This window comes from Salvelinus fontinalis, chromosome 6 (genome assembly GCF_029448725.1).
Source record: "Salvelinus fontinalis isolate EN_2023a chromosome 6, ASM2944872v1, whole genome shotgun sequence".
NCBI classification, from domain to species: Eukaryota; Metazoa; Chordata; class Actinopteri; order Salmoniformes; family Salmonidae; genus Salvelinus; species Salvelinus fontinalis.
Window position 1 is genome coordinate 402484 of NC_074670.1, and position 13788 is coordinate 416271.

At 44.9% G+C, this 13788-nt stretch overlaps 1 pseudogene; it reads right to left on the reverse strand.

Moving 5' to 3' along the window:
* The window catches only part of LOC129856747 (collagen alpha-1(XIV) chain-like), a 194571-nt pseudogene that overhangs the window by 69085 nt on the left and 111698 nt on the right, over positions 1-13788 (reverse strand).

Sequence of the window (13788 nt, forward strand, 5' to 3'; positions counted from 1 at the left end):
AGACAGAGAGACAGAGAGACAGAGAGACAGAGAGACAGAGAGACAGAGAGAGAGAGAGAGAGAGAGAGACAAAGAGAGAGAGAGAGTCAAAGAGAGAGAGAGAGACAAAGAGAGAGAGCGAAGGACAGAGAGATAGAGATATAGAGACAGAGAGACAGAGATATAGAGACAGAGAGAGACATAGAGAGAGAGAGAGAGAGAGAGAGAGAGAGACATAGAGACAGAGACAGAGAGAGAGAGAGAGAGAGAGAGAGAGAGAGAGAGAGAGAGAGAGACATAGAGACAGAGACAGAGAGACAGAGAGAGAGAGAGAGAGAGAGAGAGAGAGAGAGAGAGACATAGAGACAGAGAGAGAGAGACATAGAGAGAGAGAGAGAGAGAGAGACAGAGAGAGAGAGAGAGAGAGAGAGAGAGAGAGACATAGAGACAGAGACAGAGAGACAGAGAGAGAGAGAGAGAGAGAGAGAGAGAGAGAGAGACAGAGAGACAGAGAGACAGAGAGACAGAGAGAGAGAGAGAGAGAGAAAATATCAAATATAATATCAAATAAGCAAATATCCACTAATAATAAAAACTCAAAAAAGAGCAATTAAGTTTTGGAAACATCTAAAATACAGTGACCCCCTCTCATATCACTACCAAGCCCTGCAATACCAAGAGCTGAGCAAAGAAAAGAGTCCCCTCATCCAGCTGGTCCTGGGGCTGAGTTCACAAACCTGTTCTACTAACACACTGAAGCCTCAGGACCAGAACATCCAATCAATCAGAATAAACCAAATTACAACACAGTCAAAACAAAACTACATTGCTTATTGGGAAACACAAGCACAAGCACAGAGCAAAATGCAGTGCTATCTGGCCCTAAATCGACAGTACACCATGGCTAACTATTTGACTATGGTTACTGATCAAAACCTTAGAAAAACCTTGACAAAGTACAGGCTCAGTGAGCACAGCCTTGCCATTGAGAAGGGTAGACACAGGAAAACCTGGCTCCCTGTAGAGGAAAGGCTGTGCAACCACTGCACAACAGCAGAACTTGAGACGGAGCTGCATTTCCTGACAAAATGTCAAAAATATAAAACAATTAGAGAGTGTCATTTCCCCAAATTTGAAACTCTTATTCAAGGTTTCAAAGACCTCTCTGATGAGGATAGGCTACCCGTCCTGTTGGGGGAGGACGCAGAGAGCTGTGGGTTGGCAGCGCACTACATTGCTGCCTGCCATAAGTTGAGGGACAGTGTCTGACAGACCAATCAACCTGCACATGTACTCTACTGTATGTTTATTGTTATTGTTGAATGTATGGTTATTTTGACACTTAGTTATTGTTGTTACTGTTGTCCCGTTGACCATTTTGATTCTCATTTTTATATTGTAAATAAGCTTTGGCAATATGTACATTGTTACGTCATGCCAATAAAGCAAATTGAATTGAATTGAATTGAATTGAATTGAGAGAGAGAGAGAGAGAGAGAGAGAGAGAGAGAGAGAGAGAGAGAGAGAGAGAGAGAGAGAGAGAGAGAGAGAGAGAGAGAGAGAGAGAGAGAGAGACATAGAGAGATTTTTGAATTTTGGCCCATTCCTCCTGACAGAGATGGTGTAACTGAGTCAGGTTTGTAGGCCTCCTTGCTCGCACACGCTTTTTCAGTTCTGCCAACACATTTTCTATAGGATTGAGGTCAGGGCTTTGTGATGGCCACTCCAATACCTTGACTTTGTTGTCCTTAAGCCATTTTGCCACAACTTTGCGAGTATGCTTGGGGTCATTGTCCATTTGGAAGATCCATTTGCGATGAAGCTTTAACTTCCTGACTGATGTCTTGAGATGTTGCTTCAATATCTCCACATAATTTTCCTGCCTCATGATGTCATCTATTTTGTGAAGTGCACCAGTCCCTCCTATAGCAAAGCACCCCCACAACATGATGCTGCCACCCCTGTGCTTCACGGCTGGGATGGTGTTCTTCGGATTGCAAGCCTCACCCTTTTTCCTCTTAACACAACGACGGTCATTATGGCCAAACAGTTATACTTTTGTTTCATCAGACCAGAGGACATTTCTCCAGAAAGTACGATCTTTGTCCCCATGTGCAGTTGCAAACCATAGCCTGGCTTTTTTATGGAGGTTTTGGAGCAGTTCCTTCTTCCTTGCTGAGCGGCCTTTCAGGTTAAGTTGATATAGGACTGTGGATATAGATACTTTCGTACCTGTTTCCTCCAGCATCTTTACAAGATCTTTTGCTGTTGTTCTGGGATTGATTTGCACTTTTCGCACCAAAGTAAGTTCATCTCCAGGAGACAGAACGCGTCTCCTTCCTGAGCGGTATGATGGCTGTGTGGTCCCATGGTGTATATACTTGCGTACTATTGTTTGTACAGATGAACGTGGTACCTTCAGGCGTTTGGAAATTGCTCCCAAGGACGAACCAGACTTGTGGAGATCTACAATTTTTTTTCTGAGGTCTTGGCTGATTTCTTTTGATTTTCCCATGATGTCAAGCAAAGAGGCACTGAGTTTGAAGGTAGGCCTTGAAATACATCCACGGGTACACCTCCAATTGACTCAAATGATGTTAATTGGCCTATCAGAAGCTTCTAAAGCCATGGCATCATTTTCTGGAATTTTCCAAGCAGTTTAAAGGCACAGTCAACTTAGTGTATGTAAACTTCTGACCCACTGGAATTGTGATACAGTGAATTATAAGTGACATAATCTGTCTGTAAAAATGACTTTTGTCATGCACAAAGTAGATGTCCTAACCGACTTGCCAAAACTATAGTTTGTTAACAAGAAATTTGTGTCTAGCTAGGTCAGTCCTGGACATGTCTCATGTTACTGTCTGGTCTAGCTAGGTCAGTGTTGGACATGTCTCATGTTACTGTCTGGTCTAGCTAGGTCAGTCCTGGACATGTCTCAGGATACTGTCTGGTCTAGCTAGGTCAGTGTTGGACATGTCTCATGTTACTGTCTGGTCTAGCTAGGTCAGTCCTGGACATGTCTCATGTTACTGTCTGGTCTAGCGAGGTCAGTCCTGGACATGTCTCAGGATACTGTCTGGTCTAGCTAGGTCAGTCCTGGACATGTCTCATGTTACTGTCTGGTCTAGCTAGGTCAGTCCTGGACATGTCTCATGATACTGTCTGGTCTAGCTAGGTCAGTCCTGAACATGTCTCATGATACTGTCTGGTCTAGCTAGGTCAGTCCTGGACATGTCTCAGGATACTGTCTGGTCTAGCTAGGTCAGTCCTGGACATGTCTCATGTTACTGTCTGGTCTAGCTAGGTCAGTCCTGGACATGTCTCTCATGATACTGCTGTCCACATAGCATAACCCTTTTTGGTTCCAGGTGGAACCCTTTCCACAAAGGACTGACCAGGTATAACCCTTATGGGTTCCATTCTACCTGGAACCCAAAAGGGTTCTACCTGGTAAAACCTTTGTGGAAAGGGTTCTACCTGGTAAATCCTTTGTGGAAAGGGTTCTACCTGGAACCAAAAATATTTATTCATAGGGTTCTCCTATGGGGACAGCCATATAACCTTTTAAGGTTCTAGATAGACTCTTAGAATAAAAAGGTGCTATGTTCTGTCTAACATATAGCACATAGCCTGCAGGCAGGGTGTTGCTATGTGGATTTAGTACAGAGAGGAGAAAGAACAGTGGTTTGAGAGTACAGTTATTCATCATCATGGAGGGGATTAGAGTTGGCGGGTTGGATGGATGGTTAGATGGTAGTCTCTCTCAGTTATTCATCATCATGGAGGGGATTAAAGTTGGCAGGTTGGATGGTTAGATGGTAGTCTTTCTCAGTTATTCATCATCATGGAGGGGATTAGAGTTGGCGGGTTGGATGGTTGGGTTGGATGGTAGTCTCTCTCAGTTATTCATCATCATGGAGGGGATTAGAGTTGGCGGATTGGATGGTTGGGTTGGATGGTAGTCTCTCTCAGTTATTCATCTTCTTGGAGTGGATTAGAGTTGGCAGGTTGGATGGTTGGGTTGGATGGTAGTCTCTCTCAGTTATTCATCTTCTTGGAGTGGATTAGAGTTGGCAGGTTGGATGGTTGGGTTGGATGGTAGTCTCTCTCAGTTATTCATCTTCTTGGAGTGGATTAGAGTTGGCAGGTTGGATGGTAGTCTCTCTCAGTTATTCATCTTCTTGGAGTGGAATATAGTTAGTGGGTTGGATGGTTGGTTGGTTTCTTTCTCGACAGACTTCCACATACAGCGTCAGACTTCGAGCATGGCTCGCGAGACTAGTTGTTTGGTGTTTGAATGGCTTAACGGTTGTCTGGTTGATTAGTTGGTTGGTTGTTTAAATGGTTGGTTGGTCTGTTGGTTGTTGGTCTGTTGGTAGTTTAAATGGTTGGTCGTTTAAATGGTTGGTCGTTTAAATGGTTGGTTGGTCTGTTGGTCTGTTGGTCTGTTGGTCTGTTGGTCTGTTGGTTGTTGGTTATTGGTCTGTTGGTTGTTGGTTATTGGTCTGTTGGTTGTTGGTCTGTTGGTTATTGGTCTGTTGGTTATTGGTCTGTTGATTGTTGGTTATTGGTCTGTTGGTTGTTGGTCTGTTGATTGTTGGTTATTGGTCTGTTGGTTATTGGTCTGTTGGTTGTTGGTTATTGGTCTGTTGGTCTGTTGGTTATTGGTCTGTTGGTTATTGGTCTGTTGGTTGTTGGTTATTGGTCTGTTGGTCTGTTGGTTATTGGTCTGTTGGTCTGTTGGTTATTGGTTGTTGGTTGTTGGTTGTTGGTTATTGGTCTGTTGGTTGTTGGTCTGTTGGTTGTTGGTTATTGGTCTGTTGGTTATTGGTCTGTTGGTTATTGGTCTGTTGGTTGTTGGTTGTTGGTTGTTGGTTGTTGGTTATTGGTCTGTTGGTTGTTGGTCTGTTGGTTATTGGTCTGTTGGTTGTTGGTCTGTTGGTTATTGGTATGTTGGTTGTTGGTCTGTTGGTTGTTGGTCTGTTGGTCTGTTGGTTGTTGGTCTGTTGGTCTGTTGGTTGTTGGTCTGTTGGTCTGTTGGTTATTGGTCTGTTGGTTATTGGTCTGTTGGTTGTTGGTTATTGGTCTGTTGGTTGTTGGTTATTGGTCTGTTGGTTATTGGTCTGTTGGTTGTTGGTCTGTTGGTCTGTTGGTTGTTGGTCTGTTGGTTATTGGTCTGTTGGTTGTTGGTTGTTGGTTGTTGGTCTGTTGGTTGTTGGTTGTTGGTCTGTTGGTTGTTGGTCTGTTGGTTGTTGGTTGTTGGTCTGTTGGTTGTTGGTTGTTGGTCTGTTGGTCTGTTGGTTGTTGGTTGTTGGTCTGTTGGTTGTTGGTCTGTTGGTTGTTGGTTGTTGGTTGTTGGTCTGTTGGTTGTTGGTCTGTTGGTTGTTGGTTATTGGTCTGTTGGTTGTTGGTCTGTTGGTCTGTTGGTTATTGGTCTGTTGGTCTGATGGTCTGATGGTCTGATGGTCTGTTGGTTGTTGGTTATTGGTCTGTTGGTCTGATGGTCTGATGGTCTGATGGTTATTGGTCTGTTGGTTGTTGGTTATTGGTCTGTTGGTCTGTTGGTCTGTTGGTTGTTGGTCTGTTGATTGTTGGTTATTGGTCTGTTGGTCTGATGGTCTGTTGGTCTGTTGGTTATTGGTCTGTTGGTTGTTGGTCTGTTGGTTGTTGGTTGTTGGTCTGTTGGTCTGTTGGTTGTTGGTTATTGGTCTGTTGGTCTGTTAGTTGTTGGTCTGTTGGTTGTTGGTCTGTTGGTTGTTGGTTATTGGTCTGTTGGTCTGTTGGTTGTTGGTCTGTTGGTCTGTTGGTTATTGGTTATTGGTCTGTTGGTCTGTTGGTTGTTGGTTGTTGGTTATTGGTCTGTTGGTCTGTTGGTCTGTTGGTTATTGGTCTGTTGGTCTGTTGGTTGTTGGTTATTGGTCTGTTGGTTGTTGGTCTGTTGGTTGTTGGTCTGTTGGTTGTTGGTCTGTTGGTTGTTGGTTATTGGTCTGTTGGTTGTTGGTTGTTGGTCTGTTGGTTGTTGGTCTATTGGTCTGTTGGTTATTGGTCTGTTGGTCTGTTGGTCTGTTGGTTATTGGTCTGTTGGTTGTTGGTCTGTTGGTCTGTTGGTTATTGGTCTGTTGGTTATTGGTCTGTTGGTCTGTTGGTCTGTTGGTTGTTGGTCTGTTGGTTGTTGGTTGTTGGTTGTTGGTTATTGGACTGTTGGTCTGATGGTTGTTGGTCTGTTGGTTGTTGGTTATTGGTCTGTTGGTCTGTTGGTTGTTGGTCTGTTGGTTGTTGGTCTGTTGGTCTGTTGGTTGTTGGTCTGTTGGTTTGTTGGTCTGTTGGTCTGTTGGTTGTTGGTCTGTTGGTTGTTGGTCTGTTGGTTGTTGGTCTGTTGGTTGTTGGTCTGTTGGTTATTGGTCTGTTGGTTATTGGTCTGTTGGTCTGTTGGTTGTTGGTCTGTTGGTTGTTGGTTATTGGTCTGATGGTCTGTTGGTTGTTGGTCTGTTGGTTGTTGGTCTGTTGGTTGTTGGTTATTGGTTATTGGTCTGTTGGTCTGATGGTCTGTTGGTTATTGGTCTGTTGGTTATTGGTCTGTTGGTTATTGGTCTGTTGGTTGTTGGTTATTGGTCTGTTGGTCTGTTGGTCTGTTGGTTATTGGTCTGTTGGTTGTTGGTCTGTTGGTCTGATGGTCTGTTGGTCTGTTGGTTGTTGGTCTGTTGGTTATTGGTCTGTTGGTCTGTTGGTTATTGGTCTGTTGGTTATTGGTCTGTTGGTCTGTTGGTTATTGGTCTGTTGGTCTGTTGGTTATTGGTCTGTTGGTCTGATGGTCTGTTGGTTATTGGTCTGTTGGTCTGTTGGTCTGATGGTCTGTTGGTCTGTTGGTCTGTTGGTTGTTGGTTGTTGGTCTGTTGGTCTGTTGGTCTGTTGGTTATTGGTTGTTGGTTGTTGGTTATTGGTCTGTTCGTCTGTTCGTCTGTTCGTCTGTTGGTCTGATGGTTGTTGGTCTGTTGGTTGTTGGTCTGTTGGTTGTTGGTCTGTTGGTTGTTGGTCTGTTGGTCTGTTGGTCTGTTGGTCTGTTGGTCTGTTGGTTGTTGGTCTGTTGGTCTGTTGGTCTGTTGGTTGTTGGTTGTTGGTTGTTGGTCTGTTGGTCTGTTGGTTGTTGTTTGTTGGTCTGTTGGTCTGTTGGTCTGTTGGTCTGTTGGTTGTTGGTCTGTTGGTCTGTTGGTTGTTGGTTGTTGGTTGTTGGTTGTTGGTCTGTTTGTCTGTTGGTTGTTGTTTGTTGGTCTGTTGGTCTGTTGGTCTGTTGGTTGTTGGTCTGTTGGTCTGTTGGTTGTTGGTTGTTGGTTGTTGGTTGTTGGTCTGTTGGTTGTTGGATGTTGGTCTGTTGGTTATTGGTCTGTTGGTCTGTTGGTCTGTTGGTCTGTTAGTTGTTGGTCTGTTGGTTGTTGGTTGTTGGTTGTTGGTCTGTTTGTTGTTGGTTGTTGGTTGTTGGTTGTTGGTCTGTTGGTTGTTGGTTATTGGTCTGTTGGTCTGTTGGTCTGTTGGTCTGTTGGTTGTTGGTCTGTTGGTTATTGGTCTGTTGGTTGTTGGTCTGTTGGTTGTTGGTCTGTTGGTTATTGGTCTGTTGGTTGTTGGTCTGTTGGTTGTTGGTCTGTTGGTTGTTGGTTGTTGGTTGTTGGTCTGTTGGTTGTTGGTCTGTTGGTTGTTGGTCTGTTGGTCTGTTGGTCTGTTGGTCTGTTGGTCATTTGAATGGTTGGTTAAAAGGCAGTTGTTCTTACCAGTCCAGGGAGCTCACAGCACTTGTCTCGACTGGCCCAGGACGTGCTGCAGATAATGTCAAACATCTGGATCTGGAACTAGACACACAGAGAACAAATACACAGAGAAAGACTTAATATTGGCATGACATTGCAACACACTTACGGTATACAGACTTCTACACCATGTTCTACACAATGTTCTGCATCGTGGTCTACACCGTGGTCTGCACAATGTTCTACACCGTGGTCTGCACAATGTTCTACACCGTGGTCTGCACAATGTTCTACACCGTGGTCTACACAATGTTCTACACCGTGGTCTACACAATGTTCTACACCGTGGTCTACACAATGTTCTACACTGTGGTCTACACAATGTTCTACACCGTGGTCTACACCGTGGTCTACACCGTGGTCTACACCGTGGTCTACACCGTGGTCTACAAAATGTTCTACACCGTGTTCTACACAATGTTCTACACTGTGGTCTGCACAATGTTCTACACCGTGGTCTACACAATGTTCTACACCGTGGTCTACACCGTGGTCTACATCGTGGTCTACACAATGTTCTACACCGTGGTCTACACAATGTTCTACACCGTGGTCTACAAAATGTTCTAAACCATGGTCTACACAATGTTCTAAACCGTGGTCTACATCGTGGTCTACACCGTGGTCTACACTGTGGTCTACACCGTGGTCTACACAATGTTCTAAACCATGGTCTACACTGTGGTCTACACAATGTTCTAAACCGTGGTCTACATCGTGGTCTACACAATGTTCTAAACCATGGTCTACACTGTGGTCTACACAATGTTCTAAACCGTGGTCTACATCGTGGTCTACACAATGTTCTAAACCATGGTCTACACTGTGGTCTACACCATGGTCTACACAATGTTCTAAACCATGGTCTACACTGTGGTCTACACCGTGGTCTACACAATGTTCTAAACCATGGTCTACACTGTGGTCTACACCGTGGTCTACACAATGTTCTAAACCATGGTCTACACTGTGGTCTACACCATGGTCTACACAATGTTCTAAACCATGGTCTACACTGTGGTCTACACCATGGTCTACACAATGTTCTAAACCATGGTCTACACTGTGGTCTACACCATGGTCTACACAATGTTCTACACCGTGGTCTACATCGTGGTCTACACAATGTTCTACACCATGGTCTACACAATGTCCTAAACCATGTTCTACATTGTGTTCTATGTTCTACACCGTGGTCTACATCGTGGTCTACACAATGTTCTACACCATGGTCTACACAATGTCCTAAACCATGTTCTACATTGTGTTCTATGTTCTACACCGTGGTCTACATCGTGGTCTACACAATGTTCTACACCATGGTCTACACAATGTCCTAAACCATGTTCTACATTGTGTTCTATGTTCTACACTGTGGTCTACACCGTGGTCTACACCGTGTTCTACACCGTGTACAACATGCTTCAGAGAAATATCCAAATAGTGGTTGTGAGGTATGATGACGACTCTCTGTCTGTTCAACAGGCTGTTTAATGGTGACTCTGTCTGGTCAACAGGCTGTTTAATGGTGACTCTGTCTGGTCAACAGGCTGTTTAATGGTGACTCTGTCTGGTCAACAGGCTGTTTAATGATGACTGTCTGTTCAACAGGCTGTTTAATGATGACTGTCTGTTCAACAGGCTGTTTAATGGTGACTCTGTCTGGTCAACAGGCTGTTTAATGGTGACTGTCTGTTCAACAGGCTGTTTAATGGTGACTCTGTCTGTTCAACAGGCTGTTTAATGGTGACTCTGTCTGTTCAACAGGCTGTTTAATGGTGACTCTGTCTGTTCAACAGGCTGTTTAATGGTGACTCTGTCTGTTCAACAGGCTGTTTAATGGTGACTGTCTGCCCAACAGGCTGTTTAATGGTGACTCTGTCTGTTCAACAGGCTGTTTAATGGTGACTCTGTCTGTTCAACAGGCTGTTTAATGGTGACTCTGTCTGTTCAACAGGCTGTTTAATGGTGACTCTGTCTGTTCAACAGGCTGTTTAATGGTGACTGTCTGTTCAACAGGCTGTTTAATGGTGACTCTGTCTGTTCAACAGGCTGTTTAATGGTGACTCTGTCTGTTCAACAGGCTGTTTAATGGTGACTCTGTCTGTTCAACAAGCTGTTTAATGGTGACTGTCTGTTCAACAGGCTGTTTAATGATGACTGTCTGCTCAACAGGCTGTTTAATGGTGACTGTCTGTTCAACAGGCTGTTTAATGATGACTGTCTGTTCAACAGGCTGTTTAATGATGACTGTCTGTTCAACAGGCTGTTTAATGGTGACTGTCTGTTCAACAAGCTGTTTAATGATGACTGTCTGTTCAACAGGCTGTTTAATGATGACTGTCTGTTCAACAGGCTGTTTAATGATGACTGTCTGCTCAACAGGCTGTTTAATGGTGACTCTGTCTGTTCAACAGGCTGTTTAATGGTGACTCTGTCTGCTCAACAGTCTGTTTAATGGTGACTCTGTCTGTTCAACAGGCTGTTTAATGGTGACTCTGTCTGCTCAACAGGCTGTTTAATGGTGACTCTGTCTGTTCAACAGGCTGTTTAATGGTGACTCTGTCTGTTCAACAGGCTGTTTAATGATGACTGTCTGTTCAACAGGCTGTTTAATGGTGACTCTGTCTGTTCAACAGGCTGTTTAATGGTGACTCTGTCTGTTCAACAGGCTGTTTAATGGTGACTGTCTGTTCAACAGGCTGTTTAATGGTGACTGTCTGTTCAACAGGCTGTTTAATGGTGACTCTGTCTGCTCAACAGGCTGTTTAATGGTGACTCTGTCTGTTCAACAGGCTGTTTAATGGTGACTCTGTCTGTTCAACAGGCTGTTTAATGATGACTGTCTGTTCAACAGGCTGTTTAATGGTGACTGTCTGCTCAACAGGCTGTTTAATGGTGACTCTGTCTGTTCAACAGGCTGTTTAATGGGGACTCTGTCTGTTCAACAGGCTGTTTAATGGTGACTCTGTCTGTTCAACAGGCTGTTTAATGGTGACTCTGTCTGTTCAACAGGCTGTTTAATGGTGACTCTGTCTGTTCAACAGGCTGTTTAATGGTGACTGTCTGTTCAACAGGCTGTTTAATGGTGACTCTGTCTGTTCAACAGGCTGTTTAATGATGACTGTCTGTTCAACAGGCTGTTTAATGGTGACTGTCTGCTCAACAGGCTGTTTAATGGTGACTCTGTCTGTTCAACAGGCTGTTTAATGGTGACTCTGTCTGTTCAACAGGCTGTTTAATGGTGACTCTGTCTGTTCAACAGGCTGTTTAATGATGACTCTGTCTGTTCAACAGGCTGTTTAATGGTGACTCTGTCTGTTCAACAGGCTGTTTAATGGTGACTCTGTCTGTTCAACAGGCTGTTTAATGGTGACTGTCTGCTCAACAGGCTGTTTAATGGTGACTGTCTGTTCAACAGGCTGTTTAATGGTGACTCTGTCTGTTCAACAGGCTGTTTAATGGTGACTGTCTGTTCAACAGGCTGTTTAATGGTGACTGTCTGTTCAACAGGCTGTTTAATGGTGACTCTGTCTGTTCAACAGGCTGTTTAATGGTGACTCTGTCTGTTCAACAGGCTGTTTAATGATGACTGTCTGTTCAACAGGCTGTTTAATGGTGAGTCTGTCTGTTCAACAGGCTGTTTAATGATGACTCTGTCTGTTCAACAGGCTGTTTAATGGTGACTCTGTCTGTTCAACAGGCTGTTTAATGATGACTCTGTCTGTTCAACAGGCTGTTTAATGGTGACTCTGTCTGCTCAACAGGCTGTTTAATGGTGAGTCTGTCTGCTCAACAGGCTGTTTAATGGTGACTGTCTGTTCAACAGGCTGTTTAATGGTGACTGTCTGTTCAACAGGCTGTTTAATGGTGACTCTGTCTGTTCAACAGGCTGTTTAATGGTGACTGTCTGTTCAACAGGCTGTTTAATGGTGACTGTCTGTTCAACAGGCTGTTTAATGGTGACTGTCTGTTCAACAGGCTGTTTAATGGTGACTGTCTGTTCAACAGGCTGTTTAATGGTGACTCTGTCTGTTCAACAGGCTGTTTAATGGTGACTGTCTGTTCAACAGGCTGTTTAATGGTGACTGTCTGTTCAACAGGCTGTTTAATGGTGACTCTGTCTGCTCAACAGGCTGTTTAATGGTGACTCTGTCTGTTCAACAGGCTGTTTAATGGTGACTCTGTCTGTTCAACAGGCTGTTTAATGGTGACTCTGTCTGTTCAACAGGCTGTTTAATGGTGACTCTGTCTGTTCAACAGGCTGTTTAATGGTGACTCTGTCTGTTCAACAGGCTGTTTAATGGTGACTCTGTCTGTTCAACAGGCTGTTTAATGGTGACTCTGTCTGTTCAACAGGCTGTTTAATGGTGACTCTGTCTGTTCAACAGGCTGTTTAATGGTGACTGTCTGTTCAACAGGCTGTTTAATGGTGACTGTCTGTTCAACAGGCTGTTTAATGGTGACTCTGTCTGTTCAACAGGCTGTTTAATGGTGTCTGTCTGTTCAACAGGCTGTTTAATGGTGACTGTCTGTTCAACAGGCTGTTTAATGGTGACTCTGTCTGTTCAACAGGCTGTTTAATGGTGACTGTCTGTTCAACAGGCTGTTTAATGGTGACTCTGTCTGTTCAACAGGCTGTTTAATGGTGTCTGTCTGTTCAACAGGCTGTTTAATGGTGTCTGTCTGTTCAACAGGCTGTTTAATGGTGACTGTCTGTTCAACAGGCTGTTTAATGGTGACTCTGTCTGTTCAACAGGCTGTTTAATGGTGACTCTGTCTGTTCAACAGGCTGTTTAATGGTGTCTGTCTGTTCAACAGGCTGTTTAATGGTGTCTGTCTGTTCAACAGGCTGTTTAATGGTGACTGTCTGTTCAACAGGCTGTTTGATGGTGACTGTCTGTTCAACAGGCTGTTTGATGGTGACTGTCTGTCTGCTCAATGATGGTGAACTGAATGACCTAAATGCACATACACACAACCCACTGGGCTAACCCGGTCCTGTCTGGGAGGTGCTACTGTTGGAGTCTGTTCTGTACCCTCTCTGCTCTCTGGGAGGTGCTACTGTTGGAGTCTGTTCTGTACCCTCTCTGCTCTCTGGGAGGTGCTACTGTTGGAGTCTGTTCTGTACCCTCTCTGCTCTCTGGGAGGTGCTACTGTTGGAGTCTGTTCTGTACCCTCTCTGCTCTCTGGGAGGTGCTACTGTTGGAGTCTGTTCTGTACCCTCTCTGCTGTCTGGGAGGTGCTACTGTTGGAGTCTGTTCTGTACCCTCTCTGCTCTCTGGGAGGTGCTACTGTTGGAGTCTGTTCTGTACCCTCTCTGCTCTCTGGGAGGTGCTACTGTTGGAGTCTGTTCTGTACCCTCTCTGCTCTCTGGGAGGTGCTACTGTTGGAGTCTGTTCTGTACCCTCTCTGCTCTCTGGGAGGTGCTACTGTTGGAGTCTGTTCTGTACCCTCTCTGCTCTCTGGGAGGTGCTACTGTTGGAGTCTGTTCCGTACCCTCTCTGCTCTCTGGGAGGTGCTACTGTTGGAGTCTGTTCTGTACCCTCTCTGCTCTCTGGGAGGTGCTACTGTTGGAGTCTGTTCCGTACCCTCTCTGCTCTCTGGGAGGTGCTACTGTTGGAGTCTGTTCTGTACCCTCTCTGCTCTCTGGGAGGTGCTACTGTTGGAGTCTGTTCTGTACCCTCTCTGCTCTCTGGGAGGTGCTACTGTTGGAGTCTGTTCTGTACCCTCTCTGCTCTCTGGGAGGTGCTACTGTTGGAGTCTGTTCTGTACCCTCTCTGCTCTCTGGGAGGTGCTACTGTTGGAGTCTGTTCTGTACCCTCTCTGCTCTCTGGGAGGTGCTACTGTTGGAGTCTGTTCTGTACCCTCTCTGCTCTCTGGGAGGTGCTACTGTTGGAGTCTGTTCCGTACCCTCTCTGCTCTCTGGGAGGTGCTACTGTTGGAGTCTGTTCCGTACCCTCTCTGCTCTCTGGGAGGTGCTACTGTTGGAGTCTGTTCTGTACCC